This window comes from Arvicanthis niloticus, chromosome 17, assembly GCF_011762505.2.
Source record: "Arvicanthis niloticus isolate mArvNil1 chromosome 17, mArvNil1.pat.X, whole genome shotgun sequence".
Lineage (NCBI taxonomy): Eukaryota > Metazoa > Chordata > Mammalia > Rodentia > Muridae > Arvicanthis > Arvicanthis niloticus.
In genome coordinates, this window is record NC_047674.1 from 60,006,044 (window position 1) to 60,022,579 (window position 16,536).

The window sequence follows — 16,536 nt, forward strand, 5'->3', positions numbered from 1 at the left end:
CATCAGTGTCTCTCAGGCACAGTGGCACCACTCAGGGCTGGGCTTATGGGGATGATCTTCACAGTTACGTTCCCCGCTTACCCTGATGCTCTGGTACTGCCATTTTGGATTCTTGATCCCTGGGAATAAGGATCTTGAATTGTTTTGTGTTTAGTTCTGTAGTCTAGGTATCTAGTTTTAGGCCTGGTTTCAAGATACAGAAAAGCTACCAAGAATGAGTCAACACTTGCCTCTGCTAATAGCTGGGACAGTGGCTCCTTGGTTTCTTGGAGACTGGCTGCTTCAGGCAGCAGCAGCCAGACTATGCCAGCTTGGGAGCAAGCTCCCAGGGGTGTTAGTTTGTTTCTGCCTTGGGCCTTTTTGGCAGGCTATTCTGGAGTGAATAGGTGTGAGGAGGTACATTGGTTTGCTAGAGCTCCACAAGGGTTCATCATGGCTCCATAGTCTTGATGGTAAAAGAACTGAGGCACATGGCTCCAGCCCTGCAGGCCGGAGTCCAAGATGAAGGTGTAGGAGGGACAGCACGGAGCTTCTTTCCCACCTTCTTGTAGCTGCCATCATTTCTGTGTTTTTACATTTATATGCCTGTCTTTGTGGTCAGATTTTTCCTTTGTATAAAGGCATGAGTCATGTTGGACTAACGCTCAACATAATGACCTCATTTTAACTTGACTAACCCTGTACACACTCAGTTTGCAAGGATGGTCAGTCAATTACTATTTTTTTTTCTGCTAATTTCTCATTTAATAGAAGTGAACTAATCCAAGCATGGTGGGGCATGTTTTTAGTCTCAGTGCTTGGGAGGCAGAGGTAAGTGGATCTCTGTGAACTCTAGGCCAGCCTGATCTACATTGCAAGTTCTAGACCAGCCAGCCATACACAGTAAGAATCTGTCTCAGACAAAATAAAACAAAAGTAAACCCAACCACCAGAAGATTGAACTAACCATCTCATTTTGATTTTGTGTTCTTTTTCTCTTAGAATCTCATTATTTAAAACAATCAAGATCACCCATCTACTGTATAGACTATGGTGACAGTAGCCTTTCTTCTCCCACTCCCATGAAAACAGGAAACTGTGCATAGGTTGCGTCCCTGATGCCTGTGGTTCCCACATAAAAGGACAGTTTCCTAGGACTAGGGAAGAACGCAAAGTAACTTAATGTATTGTCTTTAGTTTACGAATGAAGAAACCCAGGTCAACGACATTAAAATAATTTGCCTCAAAGTATTCAGCTAATTAAATTTAGATGTGTGAAGAAGGTATTAATAGTTTTACTTTTAATACAGAAGGCTTTTAAGTATATCACCATGCCAGGTATGACGTGGTAGCAGATGCCTTTAATCTGAACACTGGGAAGAAAGAGGCAGGTGGATTTCTGTGAGTTCCAGGCCAGTCAGATCTACATAGTGAGTCCCAAAACAGCCAGAGCTACAAAGAGAGATCCTGTCTCAAGTATATACATACACACACACATATGTGTGTGTGTGTGTGTGTGTGTGTGTGTGTGTGTGTGTGTGTGTAGGCATAAATATAAACACTTTTGGGTTACAAATTCCCAGATATACCCCACTTACCTTCCCTTACCATTGCTTACAAAGGGGACAGCCCTACAGCTCACAGGAACTGTAAAGATGCTGTAAGTGGACCAAACAGGCCGTATATCAACCAGAGTACAGACTGTGAGAGGAAGAGAGTATGTTTCCACCCAGCTTTATCTACAGCACAGTGGACTTCTTACTTACTTTATTTCCTAGAACTTACTGATCTATAAAGGAAACATTGAGTCTATTTTCTTTTTTAAAAAGAACTTCTCAGATTTTAAATGAGTAGGGAAAGATTACACACCGGTGGAGGGAAAGGGACATTAATGTACTCAGAAAACCTTCAACCTAAAATTTGTGTTGCCTGTAAGATACACAGGGATAAAAATGGAGCAGAGACTGAGGGAATGGCCAACCAATGACTGGCCCAACCCGAGGCCTATCCCATGTGAGAGAGCCAACCTCTGACACTACTAATGATACTCTGCTATGCTTGCAGACAGGAATCTAGCACAACTGTCTCTTGAGAGGCTTTACTCAGCAGCAGATGGAAACAGGTGCAGAGACCCACAGCCAAACATCAGATTGGAGCTTGGGAAGACTTATGGATGTGTTGGGGATATAAATGAGCGAGACAGAGGGGTCAAGAACATCACAAGACCTACAGAGTCAACTAACATGGGCCCATGGGGGCTCACAGAGTGAATCCCCCATCCAAAAGAGCATGTAGGGGCAGGACCTAGGTCTCCTAAATATTTGTAGCAGATGTGCAGAATGTGAATCTCCTATCAATTGGAGAGGGGCTGTCTCTCACTCTGTTGCCTGCCATCAGATGCCCTTCCCCTAACTGGACTGCCTGGTGTGTGAGAGGATTCATTTTGTCCTACTGTGACTGGATGTCCCAGGGTGGGATGGTACCCAAGGGGACTTCCCCTTCCCTGAGGGGGTAACGGAGGATGAAGGGTTTGTAAGGGTAGGATTTGGAGGAGAAGAGGAAGATGGAATATAATGTGAATAAATAAGGAAATTAATGAAGGAAAAAGTTAAAGGCAAGACAAATCCTCTGGGGGCATGGCCGGTCAGGTCTCTGGTCAGCTTCTCTCTCTTACCTAGTCTGTGGGTAGAGTTAGAAGCAGAGGCACATTTGTATGGGACAGGGTTTACCATAAAATACCAACAACATTAGCTGGATGTATTTAAACTCTTCATTGTCTGGGGCAGGATGTTTTTTATTGTCTAATTTTATTGACTGACTGATGAGTCTATTTTTCCTTAAAACAGCAAATCAATTCATCAACCCCACACAAAAGCCCATCAGAGTTCCATACACTCTATGAGCCCTCTGATTTGCTCAGGGACAGGAATAGGTGTGGAGATATTTTCTCTTACGGGGGTTGGGGGTGGGGAAATGAATTGGGCCCCCGAAGCTCCGGGCCTAAAGGTAGAATTCCTAAGACTTCCACTTGCTTCTCTTACTCTTTATCCTCTCCCAGGGCTCCTCCTCCGTGGAGTCTTTCATCCCTAACAGAGACGAGATTGTAGGGAAAGACAATAGGCTTGCTTCTAATTTGATGTTTCTGGGAGCTGCACAAAATAGAAATAAAACTGTATTCAAAAGTTGAAAAAGAACATGTAAATAGCAATAACAGAAATTTGTGATTAAACAATTAACAGAAAAGAGGCCCGTAAAGACATTAAAAGTATAAAGAAGAAGGCACATTCTGCTTTATCAGGATGTGCAGGAGCTGTTGTTTGAAACTGATTGAGCACCAGCCACGTGGGAGCCTCTCTGCCAACAGCAGAGCTGGAAATAGTAACTTCCAAGTGGTATTGTTTTGGGGGCCATGCAAAAACAAACAAACAAAAGCAAAGGAACGAAGCCCCAAGAAAGTGCTAAGTAGTACAGATACAGATGTGGAAACAGAGGTGGAGATATTGTCTAGCCCCCACTGGCATGGGCATACATACAACTTCACACACACACACACACACACACACACACACACACACACACATACACACACATACACACACACACACACACACACATACACACACACACACACACATACACACACACACACACACACACACACACACATACACACACATACACACACACACACACACACACATACACACACACACACACACACACACACACACACACACACACCACTCAGGATTTATAGTTGAGGTGAAGGAATACAGAAGATCTGGGAGCCATAGAGAGCAGACAAAAGTTTTGGAACAATATAATCAAATTTGAATCTTTTCTTTAGTTCTATTGAGGACTGTGGATAACTAATTTATTTCCTTTGTATCTGTTTGTTTGTGTTTGAGACAAGGTCTTTCAATGTAGTCCCTACTGTCCCCGAACTTGCTACGTAGAAGGGGCTAGCCTCAAACTTACAAAGATCCATCTGCCCCTCTGTCTCCTGAGTGCTGGGCTTAAAGACATGAATCATCATGCTGGGTTTCTCCTTTATATCTTCAAGCTTAAAATAATATTTTGTGGGATGACGACTGTTTAAAGTGAAAAAAAAAAAAACACTTTAAATACTCCATAAAGGATGGTTCTGATGGCTAGTCCATATATATATCCTAAGAATACTTAAATGTTGTAAAGTATTTGAAAAAGAGGAATTTCAGAGATCAAGAGGACTGCACCAGTCAGTTAAGATCAGCTTTGTTCATTTGGCTTAAAGCCAAGCACATGTTCATCTGCCAGTTAAAGAGTACTGATCTACTGACTTTGCCCTCTCCCTCTCTTTAACAAATTCTTTAAAGTGCCATGGTGGAAGACATCCAGCGACACTCAGAGCCTCCCTTTAATGGGCAGTTTTGAGGATCCACATTCTTAAAGGAATTCTAGCTGGGACTTGCAGAGAGCAAAGGCGTTCGAAGACCTGCACCCAACACACCGCAGGAGAACATTACTGTGACAGATGCATTTGTCTGGATGTTTTGCTGAGGACTCCTCTGCACACATAAAGGATGATGCTGTTTTCCCTTATGGATAATAACAGAGGCAAGCCTGAGATTATGTAAGAATGGCTTAGGAGAGATAAGCATATTTTCTTGTGAGAGATGAAACCAGTTACAGAGGAGAGCCCAGAACAAAGCACTCTCCTGCAGCAGGGGACGTATTTGATGACCTGATACAAATATTATACACTTTTAAAAGTGCTTGATACCACAAGTAGCACTTTGTAGTGTGTACTTCACTCAGCGCATTTGCTGTTTTATTTTAATGTATACGATTAGCGCAGAAGAGGAGGATGTTATGCGAGAGAAATTATATAAAGCATGGAAGCTGTCCGTGTGGAGGAGCAAAAAGCAGAGGAACGAGCACCTCTTCCTTCCTGAACACAGCCAAAGGAGCACAGTAGAGTTCAAACACACACGAGGAATGAATGGGGGCAACTTCTTACTAATAAATAATATTTTTTTTAAAGAAAAAGACTTTTCAGAGTCAAGTAAACCTCTTGGCATATAGAAGGGTCTCAAAAATTAGAAACTTACTTTTTATTAGCCCCATTTTTATAGGAAAAATGCCTGATTGTTGACCAGTAGAATATTTATTGAGCACATACTAGGCACCATGAATAGTCACATGACAACTCTCTTAGCTTGCATCATAGCACTTAAAAGGTGTCTTGCAGTGGCCTTACCTTCCTTTATTTTTTAGAATAGATTTTTTTTTTTTTTGTATAATTGTTCATGCTAAGGCAAGCTATCAGATCTCCCCTATGAACTTATCATTCACCTCTTAGTTTCAAAGTCCCAGAAGACTCATACCAACATATCTAAGAAACAGGCGATCAAAAAACAACAGCAACAAAGCCCAGCCCAGCCCAGCCCACACTAACAAGACACCTCTTCAGAGCTCAGCATGATAACCAGAGAGAATTTTTCTGCCAAGCTTGTGTATGTCTCACTCATAGTCTTTGCGTCTCACTTTTGAATGTGGCACTTTTGGTCACTGTCTCTTCTTTTTCTACTTTCCAGATAGAACATGCCCTATGAATAGTAATCTGTGGTTTTACAAGCCACGTCACACTTTAGGGAGGAGAAAGTATCTTTTCCTTGTTGGAGTGTGTTTGTGATTCCATTGCTTTGCGGTTCTCTAGTTAGTGAACTTTCATTATATTTGTATAACAAATTCCAACATTACTTTTAGTATAAAAAAACCCACCCTAAACCATAGAAGTATATAAAGCTTTATGTTTCTATTTGTTTTGCTCATGTCTCTTAATTGCTGTCCAAAATATAAGTTTGAGACAATAACAACAAATAACCAAGTTTTATAACTCAGCCATCAGTTGTTACAAATAGATTTCCTATCGCAGGCTGATGAACCATATTGTTAATTGACAATTAAGACTGATGTGCATCTATTGGACTAGCTTTAATTAATTCTTACCCTTGGCTGATCAGTAAGTCTCGGGAGTGAGCAGACATGCTTATTTAGAGGCTAAGGGATATGTTTATAGGTCTGAAGATGAATTAGAAGGTCATCATGCCCAAGATATTTGTGTCTTTTTTTTTTTTTTTTTTTTTTTTTTTTTAGGATGGTGAAGAAGTGTGTTAGTACAGGATAGATAATTCAGGGTTCTTTCCACACTTAGCAATTTCATATTAACGATACAGCTGTCTTCTGCGGGAACCCACCCAAACACTTGGCAGAAGCAGAATACCAATGGTTCATTTCTAATTAAACTTGTTTATTTTATTCTTCTCTCTGGGTGTGTATGGCCTTATTTCAGGTTTGAGTTTCCCCTCCATGAGATACAAAGACCAACGTAGGGAAAAAAAAAATAGCAGAGAGAAGCTGTTTTTGAATATTCCAGACTCAAGTCTTTGGTCTGACCTTTCTCATTCCTTGTCTTCATCTGCCTGCTCATCTCAGGTGTGTGTGTAATTGTTTTCTTCCCTTTGTAGCGTGCATATATGATGTCAAGCATACTCCCCAGGAAATAATGGGCTCTCAGTCAGCAGAAGCAGAAAGACAAATGGATGCAGCTTTCCTCAAGCATCTTTACATTTAAAGTCTTATCTTGAGTTTCTATTTGAAAGCGGCTTTCCATTTACTGAGAAATGAGAGAACATTTCTCTAATAATCTAATAGGACCAGGGAACATAGGACTTCTGATTTAAAAACAGTGTAATAGTGGATTATGGGTTTTGTGAAGCCTGAAGTAGCCCTTATGGTTGTTTTGGGAGTTCTCTGGGATTTGCATAACTTTCTAATTGGAAGTAAACAATAGCACTTGTGGCAGCTGCCCAGAGCCTTGTTCCCCACAATGCCCCACCCCCAAGAGCTTAATTCAGCTTTCAAATAAAAAGAGATCATAGTATAGTGTGCCTTGAAAAATTGCCTACTTATTTTGCTATTTCCTTTCATTCTTTTATAAGCTTAGCTGTTATATTGGAAGATAATTGGGGAAGGGCTGGAGAAAGGGCTCAGAAGTTAAGAGTACTTACTGCTCTTTCAGAGGACCTGGGTTTGGTTCCCAACACCCACAGGGTAGTTCACAACAATTCATAACCAGGTGCAGGGTATTCAATCCTTTATTCTGACCTCCTCAGGAACCTCACACACTTATGGCACACATACATGCATTCACACAAACAACTCACATGCATAAAATAAATAAATCTAAAAAAAAAATTAAAGAAAAATGATTGATGTCTAGAGCTCTTTCTGCACTTTCAGAGGACTCGTTTGCTGCCCAGCACCAGATTTGGGTGATTTACAACTCTGGTAGATCTGATAGACCGACCTAATCTGACCTCTGAGAAGAAAGACCTGCATTCACATGTACACATACCCTCACACAGACACACAGACATAAACGACAGGTTATTTCTTTGCCGCTGGTGAAATGAGCCAATACAAGCAATAGTAATATTAATGGCACATTTATTGGGAAGCTGCTCTCAGCTGGGTGAGTTCACTGGCCCCAAGGATTGAGTCCAGGAGAGTCTCCATGGGAAATGGGAAAGGGGGCAGGAAAGGGAGAGAGAAAGAAAGAAATGGCATTCATGTGGTAAGAGGAGGAGGAGAAGGAGGAGGAGGAGGAGGGAGAGGAGGAGGAGGAAGAGGAGGAGAAGGAGGGGAAGGAGAAGGAGAAGGAGAAGGAGGAAAAGGAGGAGAAGGAGGAAGAGGAAGAAGAGGAGGAGGAAAAGGAGGAGAAGGAGAAGGAAAAGGAGAAGGAGAAGGGGAAGGGGAAGGGGAAGGGGAAGGGGAAGGGGAAGAGGAAGAGGAAGAGGAAGAAGAGGTAGACCAATGATGTCTGGATTATATAGAGGGAAGAACCTCTGGGGGAAGGAGGCAGCCTAGCCTCTGGGCTAGAAAGTTCAGGGTTGGGGACAGGGTATGTCAGGTAGGTACTGAGGAATGCTGGGAGAACCTGAAGGCCAGGTCTGCTTTGATATGTAAAATATGCACTTCATTCCCTTGAACCCCTAAATCAAGCAATAAATGCGTGTAAAAATAAATAAAACTTGAGGTGATTCTGAAAGAAAAAGGAGAGTGACATGAACTGGGGGAAGCAAAAGAAAACAAGAAAACGTGTGGCTGTAAATTGAATGCTTAGTCTCAAGAGATGAGAGATTAGAGAAAAGGATGAAAGCTGGCAGCTTAAAGCTTAGAACGGAAGAACAGAAAGACACCAGTGTTTTGAAGGGAAGAGAAGTCTCCTAACAGCCTTCCTGATTATTTTTCTAGTACAGCACTCAGCTGGGTCCACCTTGCCACATCCTTGTTGACACCAACTTTATCAACTTTCTTAGCAAGTCTAAACTGGATTTGGATTTGGGACCATCAACGGTAGGCTGTTTATATGCCAAGTGTATTCCTTGTATTGTGCAATGGCAGAAACTGAGAAAAGGGGCAGAAATATTGAGTGGCACTAAGGATAGCCAAGGATCTATGATTTGACTGGTTGCCATGGACACACAAAAGAACTTATGCTGATGACTGCTTGGGGAGGAAAGTAACTCAGCGTAAATGTTATACTGTGGCCATGGTTGACCAGTACCCTAAACGAAGAATCCAGAAGATTCCTAGAGCCCTATCATGTATATTTCTAACCATATTATATCATCAAATGGATATTGGATGAAATGGGTATTGATTCTAATTCTTATAAGATAAAATTCCTAACTTTTGTTTCTTTGTTATTTTTTTCTTTTTCTATGTTGCAGGTTAATTTAACTTTAATGTATATACACAAATATATCTTTAGTAAAGAAAAGGAGATAACAGAGGTATTAAAAACAAACAAATAAATAAATAACCAACAACTACCACCAACACCAACTACACAACAGCAAAAGAGAAAACAAAGACGTGGCAGATTTTTTGGGTAGTTTTGATTCTCTCTGGGTACTGGGTCTTTTTCTTCTAAGAAAGAAATAAAACCCTAATTTTAAAAACTGGTCTGAAAATAATAAAGTCCTATTGTGAGAAAATCGATTGTAAAAGACTCCACAGTACATCTGACAGTAGAAACAGACATTTGTGCCCTGTATTGCTGGATACCACAGATGTTTCCTATGCACATAGCCTTCCCTGGTCACCAAAGCTACTCTGCCATATCTATTTTAGAGACAAGGACAAAGAACAAGTTTTGATCTCCAAACTAATTCTCTAGGTCTTTTTCTTCTTTGACAACATGATAACCGGATTCCACCTCATACAGTATGGGCAAATCAATAAACAAACATCCATTCTAAGTTGGTCCAGATGTTCTAAAATGGCTTCCCTTTAAAATTAGTCTTGCACATCCTTGTAGGCATGTGTGAAACAGTCAGGAGCATCTGAAGCCTGGTGACTTGACTGTCTCACTGTAGATATTCAACAGAGGTGACCATGAACCTGCTCAACTAACCCGAGAAATGCTGCTTTTGAGTCAAATTTGCTTCTCTTCAGACGAGATTAATTTTATGTGTATGAGTACACTGTAGCTGTCTTCAGACATACCAGAAGAAGGAATCGGATCCCATTACAGATGGTTGTGAGCCACCATGTGTTTGTTGGGAGTTAAACTCAGGATCTCTGGAAGAGCAGTCAGTGCTCTAAACCACTGAGCTAGCTCTCCAGCCCTAGATTAATTTTAAAAAGATAATAGATTCTTATTCTTTAGTCATAGTAAACCCAAATGGTCAATGCCTTTTTCATCTTGCTTTGAAACGCAAAGCCACACGGTGTGGAAGGTGGGTTGCTTTGGACCCGTGTAAGCACTCAGCCATCAAAGAGCTTCCTGCGTTATTAGTGATGTGAGTGCAGTCACCGAGTTCTGAGATATGTACATATCCATCCAGGCAGAGGGAAATAGTGTAATTAATTTGAAGCTGTTATGATGTTTCAATTGATTTGGATCAGGAAAAAGGAGAACAATTAAGAAGAATCAGAAAACAATATCCCTTTTAGTATTCTAAAGGGAAGAGAAAAATTAAATAGGAGTTTAATTGAAAATTCTGATCTATGTGAGGGAAAAGGAAGGTTATGTAAAAAGGACTCTTGACTTATTCTGGATGCACTAGTATTGGGCCAGCATCTGCTGCAACACAAGTCTGGATTGCAGTGTTGACAAAATGTCCTATGGGACAGCAAGTTCAGGTTAGAAGTTAAAGTATTGAAGCAGGCTTAGGAACTCATTGACTTTAATCCTTTGGGAACTGTTCTATCAGAGTGTTAGTCCTCAAAATTACTTTTCACTACGAACTATGAGATGTCATTATTTAGTACATTTATGATCTTCCGTGGCTATATGACTTTCTGAGTGTAATCTTTAGCTATGAAGTTGAAGTACACGTGCCTGTGTTCACACCTCACACCCTCTAACCCTGTTGTTACATGTAACATGCTTATTTAACAGAGAAATCTCACTAATAGGATTCTAAGCCAATTACAGAGGGTAAAAACAATTTAAGTTAATATTCTAAACTTTACAAAACAACTTTGAAGATAAATCACTAAGAGTTACATGGCCATGAAATGACATCTTTTTATACAGCATCAGTTACGCTTTACTTAATTAATTATGTATTAAGTACCTGCTATAATTCTAATATACTTCTTGTTTACTTCTTCAATTTTCACTAGAACAAGCCAGGGTTTCCTGTGTCCATGGTCCACATAGTTTTCTTGTGAGCACAGAGGTTCCATATACGCTGGCTGGAGCCTGCAAACATAATTGGACTTGAACTTGAACTATAGCTGTACATGTGTTGTCTTCTGATTATCATCCCAGCATTGCGGGTTGGGATGGGGTAGTGAAGGCTTTTGCAATCTTGAGGACATCCTGAGCTACGGGCTTAGATTCTGCCTGAAAGTAAACAAAACAAACCAGAATTCAGCTTTAAAAAAAAGAGTAAAGACAAGTAATAGTTTTTGTTTGTTTGTTTGTTTGTTTTTTTTTTTTCTGGCAATGACAGGCTCTACTGTTTAACCGTGTGATTTAAAAATATTAAAATGCCTATAAGTCACGGTAGAATTTTTTAAATTCTTTAAAAGAGACTGAAATTAGTATTCAATCGGTTTTTCGAAATTGTGTGATTTCTTTTCACCTGTAGAGTATAGTTATATGGCCTCAAACCCCCTCATGAACCAGCTGACAAGACTGAATTCTTTGCAAACATCTATGAACATTAAAGTTAATAGGAAATAAATAGATAAAAATGTCATTTTATGGAGACAACCTGGCTTCTGGCTGGAGAAAAAAACTCACTTTTTTTTCTCTTTCAGTATTTTGTCTTCCTTGAATCCAAGGAAGACCATTTCAATCAGGACAGACAATATGAAGAACTACTTGAGTTCACTGTATTGGATGAGGCAGTAAGAACTGGTTCATGGTAATATAATAAGTAAATTATAGAATATGAAAATCCTTATCTATGTCATCACCACCGTTGTCTTGTTTAGTAATACAAGCCCAAGCCTATTCATCCATAAATTTGCTGTTAGCTGGTATGATATCTTTCCTCCACTCTTTTTCAACCTTTCTCCCTTTGATGCCTGAAGGTTAACATCTAAGACCAGTTGTTAGTGCAGTGTTGGAGAGTTTTTCTTGCATTTTTTAAACCAACCCTTCAATGCTGAAACAGCATGGAACAAACAGCATTTGTCATTCACACAGCAAGACTGGTTGGAGATCTTGGAAATCACAAACTGTGTTTGTGTTCTTGTTCCAATCAGTCAACCTCTTTGTCCTTCTGGATTAGGGTGGTATTGTTTGTCTTCCCTTCACCCCTACAAGGTAAGGGGAGGAGGAGGCAGAGGGAGAGGTGGAAGAAGGAGGGAGGAGGAGAGGCAGAGGGAGATACTTTTTGTGGTTTTGGAGTTACTTTTTGTTACTGTGATAGAACTGTATGACCGAGGCAACAGAGAAGAAGAGTTTATTTGGGCTTTTAGTTCCAGAGGGATAAGAGTCCATCACAACTGGAAACATAGTTGCAACCAGCAGATCTGGCAGCAGGAGCAAGAAATTGACAGTTTATGTCTTTAACTACAAGCACAATCTAGATAGGGCCAACTAGAAGCCCTGTGACAGAAGGCTTTTAATCTCAAAGCCTGCCCCCAGTGGTGCTCTTCCTCCAGCAAGGCTGCCCCATCTAAACATCCTCAACCAGTGCTACCACCTGAGGACCAAGTATTCAAATGCTGGAGACTATGGGGGACATTCTCATTCAATCAGCACACTTTCTTTGACAACGGAGTATACTTTTAGGGGTTATTTATTCTGCCATCTTTTAAAGCCTTTGCAAGTATTTAGTGTTTAGTTTTGCTATGGATGACAGACATGAAGATGGCGTGTGCATTTAAATGGATCAAGGTGGTATGGAGACTAGATTGCAAATCGTTTCTAAAAACTATTCTATTTTAAAAGGGTAAGTTTGGGTTTCCTGTAATTATATAATAAAAGAGACATTAGGTTTAAGAAGCAGGAAATCCTAACATCCATTCCCCCCAATCATCCCCGCCTTTCACATTTGTTCTTTCACTGAATAACCATGTGAATATAGAGCCAAGGCCTGCTTACCTGGTCGCTAAGGCCTCTGTCGCCTTGGCAACTAAACTTTTCAGAGATTACAGGGAAAATGTTTTCTTCAGCCCCAGAGCTGTTTTAATACTTTCAAATGTCAGAAAAAAGGCATCTATAGTCCCACAGGTGCTGGTGTGAATAGGGGCAAGAGATACTATTTACAAACATGTTTGGCAGATTTTTCACCAGGAAGCAATCCTCAAAACATGTACATAAATTTTAAAAATCAAAAGGAATGCCAATAAATTGTGGATACTGAGCAGAGGGAGACATCCTTTTATATCTATCTAAAGGGATGGAACCTGTTGATTTCCTTCACCTATCGATATCATCATCATCGTCGTAATTTAATAAGATAAGGTCTCCGTATGTAGCTCTGGTTGTCCTGGAACTCACTGTGTAGATCATAAAGGCTTTGACTGCATTGCAGTCTGTCTGACTTTGTCTCCCAAGTGCTACCATGCTCAACTTCCCTACCTACTTTAGAGGTGATAGAAATTTGGTTTTGCAGTTGCTGTGGGTCACAGGAGTATATACACTGATGTTTATCTTGAGTATGCATACATAAGCTTCATCCAAAGAGCAGACAGTTGGGGCCATCTTTAGTACTATCCTGGACCTTTCTTTTAAGTGGCATAAAATTTAAAGAAGATGATTTTCAAACACTTCTCCAATTCTTGGGTCTTATTATGCTCCCTCATCATAATATCTGGTTGTACAAGAAGGAAGTACTATCATCAAGGACAAAGAGTTCTTAGGTCTTTGTTGTGTTATCAAGCTTTTTCTTGAATCACAGTCCTCAAAGGGCAAGCCCTCTAGTCTCTGATTGGATTGCATGCTGACCAGTGTCCAAACTGGGGGTCATTTTGAAGTATCCATTCAGTCTTGCTCTAGCCAGACCACAGCTGTTTCTCCTTGCTGAGCTGGTACCATCTGGGCTTCCTCTAGTCCTGCTAACATTCCGAATGACAGTGATAAATACCTAATACCGTAGGACCAAATATGTGATGTGAACCTCGGCTGTATGTTCCTGGCCCACTTTGTCACACACAGTGTCTACTGTCTTCAGAAGCCTGTGGACACGTATGAGTCTTGTCCATGTCTGCGAGGTTCAGAGCCTATGCTGGAGAACTAAACTTGACCCTCCCTTTACTTCTATCTCATATCAGAAAGACTTTCTCATGGCTGGCTTCAGATTGATTAACCAGAAGTGTCTGTTTAGTATCTCAGATGGGAACTAGAATGAAGGGTCCCCAATGTCTGTGTTTACCTTACCGTATTTTGCATGCCTCCAGATCTTACCCATCTGGATAGACAAACACAAACCAATTATTTCATTCCATTCTTTCACCTTATTTTTCTATCTAAGTCTGTCTTAGAGAAACAAGATTCTCTTTTATTTTCAATTTTTGTTCATTTAAATCCTTTCCACTTTACATTTTTAAACAACTACACTTTTATGTTTAAGTTTTAATGGGGAAGGCAAATTATTGGAGGGTGGTGTAAGACAGGAATTCTCCAATCAAGGGCATAGAATGTAAGACTTTCCAAATATTATACTTAACAGCTATTGTGTACAACCACTATCATTACCGTGGCACATCCTGGGAGAAGCATAGAGGGCAAGAGGAGGCAAAAAACCAGAGGCATTATTAAAGGGAGGAAAGGCTTTAGACAGCAAAGGTGAGTAGGCTGGGGTTCTACTTGACAATGAATTGTAACAAGATCTAAGGATTTCCTTATACCAACTCAGAGTATGTTGAGAAGAGAGGGAAGACTCTGAGGAGGATGATAAAGTCAGAGATAAAAGTGGGTGCTCTGAGACACTACACAATGTCTATACATTTCCCATAGACACTGCTGTGAGACATTACATGGTATCTATACATTTCCCATAGACACTGAGGTGAGACACTGAACAATGACTATACATTTTCCATAGATCCTGATCTGAGAAACTGCACACTAGCTATGCATTCATACAGACATTGCTGTGAGACACTGCACAGTGTCTGTACATCCCAAGAGGCAATGCTGTGAGAGACTACACAGTGTCTATACATTCCCACAGGTAATTCTGTGAGACTACACAGTGTCTATACATTTCCCATAGACACTGCTCTGAGACACTACATAGTGTCTATACATTTCCCTTAGACATTGTTCTGAGACACTATACCGTGTCTGTACATTTCCTATAGATGCTGCTGGGAGACACTTCACAATGTCTGACACTGCTGTGAGACACTACACAGTGTCTATACATTCCTCTAGACACTGCTGTGAGACACTACACAGTGTCTATACATTCCTCTAGACACTGCTGTGAGACACTACACAGTGTCTATACATTTCCCACAGACACTGCTTTTATGGCATCTTCATATTTTGGTGATTTGTATTTTCATTTATACTTAGTTCAATGCACTTGAAGAAATAAACTGGCTAGATTGTATGTCACAATGGAAAGTAGAGGCTGAATGGGACCTGGAAGGAGTGCAAAGCCAGGAGGGTTTGAGAAAAGCATAGTGGGTCAGCTGGGCTTTGTGGGGAGGGGCATGAAAGCATAAAGGATGATATTCATTGTAACTTAATGCACAAAGTTCATTCTCTCACCCAAAAATCAGCACATTTCCCTTAACAGTGAGAACTTCTCACAGGTTCTGGTGAAGCTGAGTTTCTGCTATGCCGGTTTTAGTGCTGTGTGGGTCCTTCCTACACTTAAAGGCCCATGTTTGTTACCCCAAGTGCCTGGGTGGTTCAGAGGTAGAATTTTTCCTGCCACATGTCAGAGGCCTATGTTTGATTCCTGGCCATGCAGGTCTATGTCTGTCACTGTAATTACACATCTGACATGGGCAGTGGAGCCATGCTGGTCATCTCTTCTGTCAAAGGGTCACAAGCTAAGTGTACTAGACTCTTCATCTGCCCTTGTCAAAGGAGTGGGACATGGATGAGGGAACTCTGTTACTGAGTTCTTAAAGAATAGAAGTCTCTTGCCTAACCACACTCATCCTGAAGTATGATCAAGGTGCACCCCAACCTCATTCTGTTGAATATCAGGCCATTCATGAAAACCAGGCAAATTAAATTCAAAGGCAGAAAATACTCTAGAAGTGACCCATTAAGACGTTTCTGTGAGGTTCTTTATTACCTTGCCGAGAAAATATCAGTCCATCACCATATAGATAATTGCCAAAGCACATTAGTAAGAAAGGCATCTTAATTAAAGATTCTATTGGAAACATATGTGAACCAGCTTAAAGTTTTAGGCCACAGGGCAATAATAACCTTCTTATCTAATCCGTTTCTTATTTTTTTGTGAGCTTTTAGTGTGTCGAGCAATGCTGTCTCATTGTACCAAGCACAGGGGAAAAGTACCTTCATGCTGTTTGCTTTATGTTTGATGCAGCTTTAGAACGGGAGCATGACTGCAGGGCACAGACTGTGTAAAACTCTCATCCAACCCAACCTCCATCCCAGCCAACTTCTAGGACAGAATGAACACAGATGAGAAGCTCTGGCTGAGTCCACAGGATATGGACAGGAGGGCAGTGGATCTCGCACTTATGGGTTTTAAGTTTGGTGCTTAATGAGATTACGTTTGTCATCCAAACCCAAATGCCTTCCCAGACCAAACAGACTCTTTATCCAGTCTCAGAAAGAAAAAAGGTAGGACATCAACAAAACAAATTTAAGGAGGAAAAACAACATCAACAACAAAAACCAATATTAGAAATAACAGCATCAAAAGCCTGAAAAATGTTCTTCTTTCAAAAGAGTATTACCCTAGTAATAATGGCTGGTCACGGATATGCTGTAATTTGGGATATAGCAATATGTTCATTGGAAAGCTGGAGGTAGCTAGGAGCACTTGTTGCTCTTCAAGAGGACATAGGTTCAGTTCTCAGTACCTACACCAGGTAGCTTACAACTAC

General features: G+C 40.7%; 1 pseudogene; it reads left to right on the forward strand.

Moving 5' to 3' along the window:
* Window positions 1-8,133: 8,133 nt before the first annotated feature.
* On the forward strand, window positions 8,134-8,674 carry LOC117722281 (rRNA-processing protein FCF1 homolog pseudogene; annotated as a pseudogene).
* The last annotated feature ends 7,862 nt before the right edge of the window (window positions 8,675-16,536 follow it).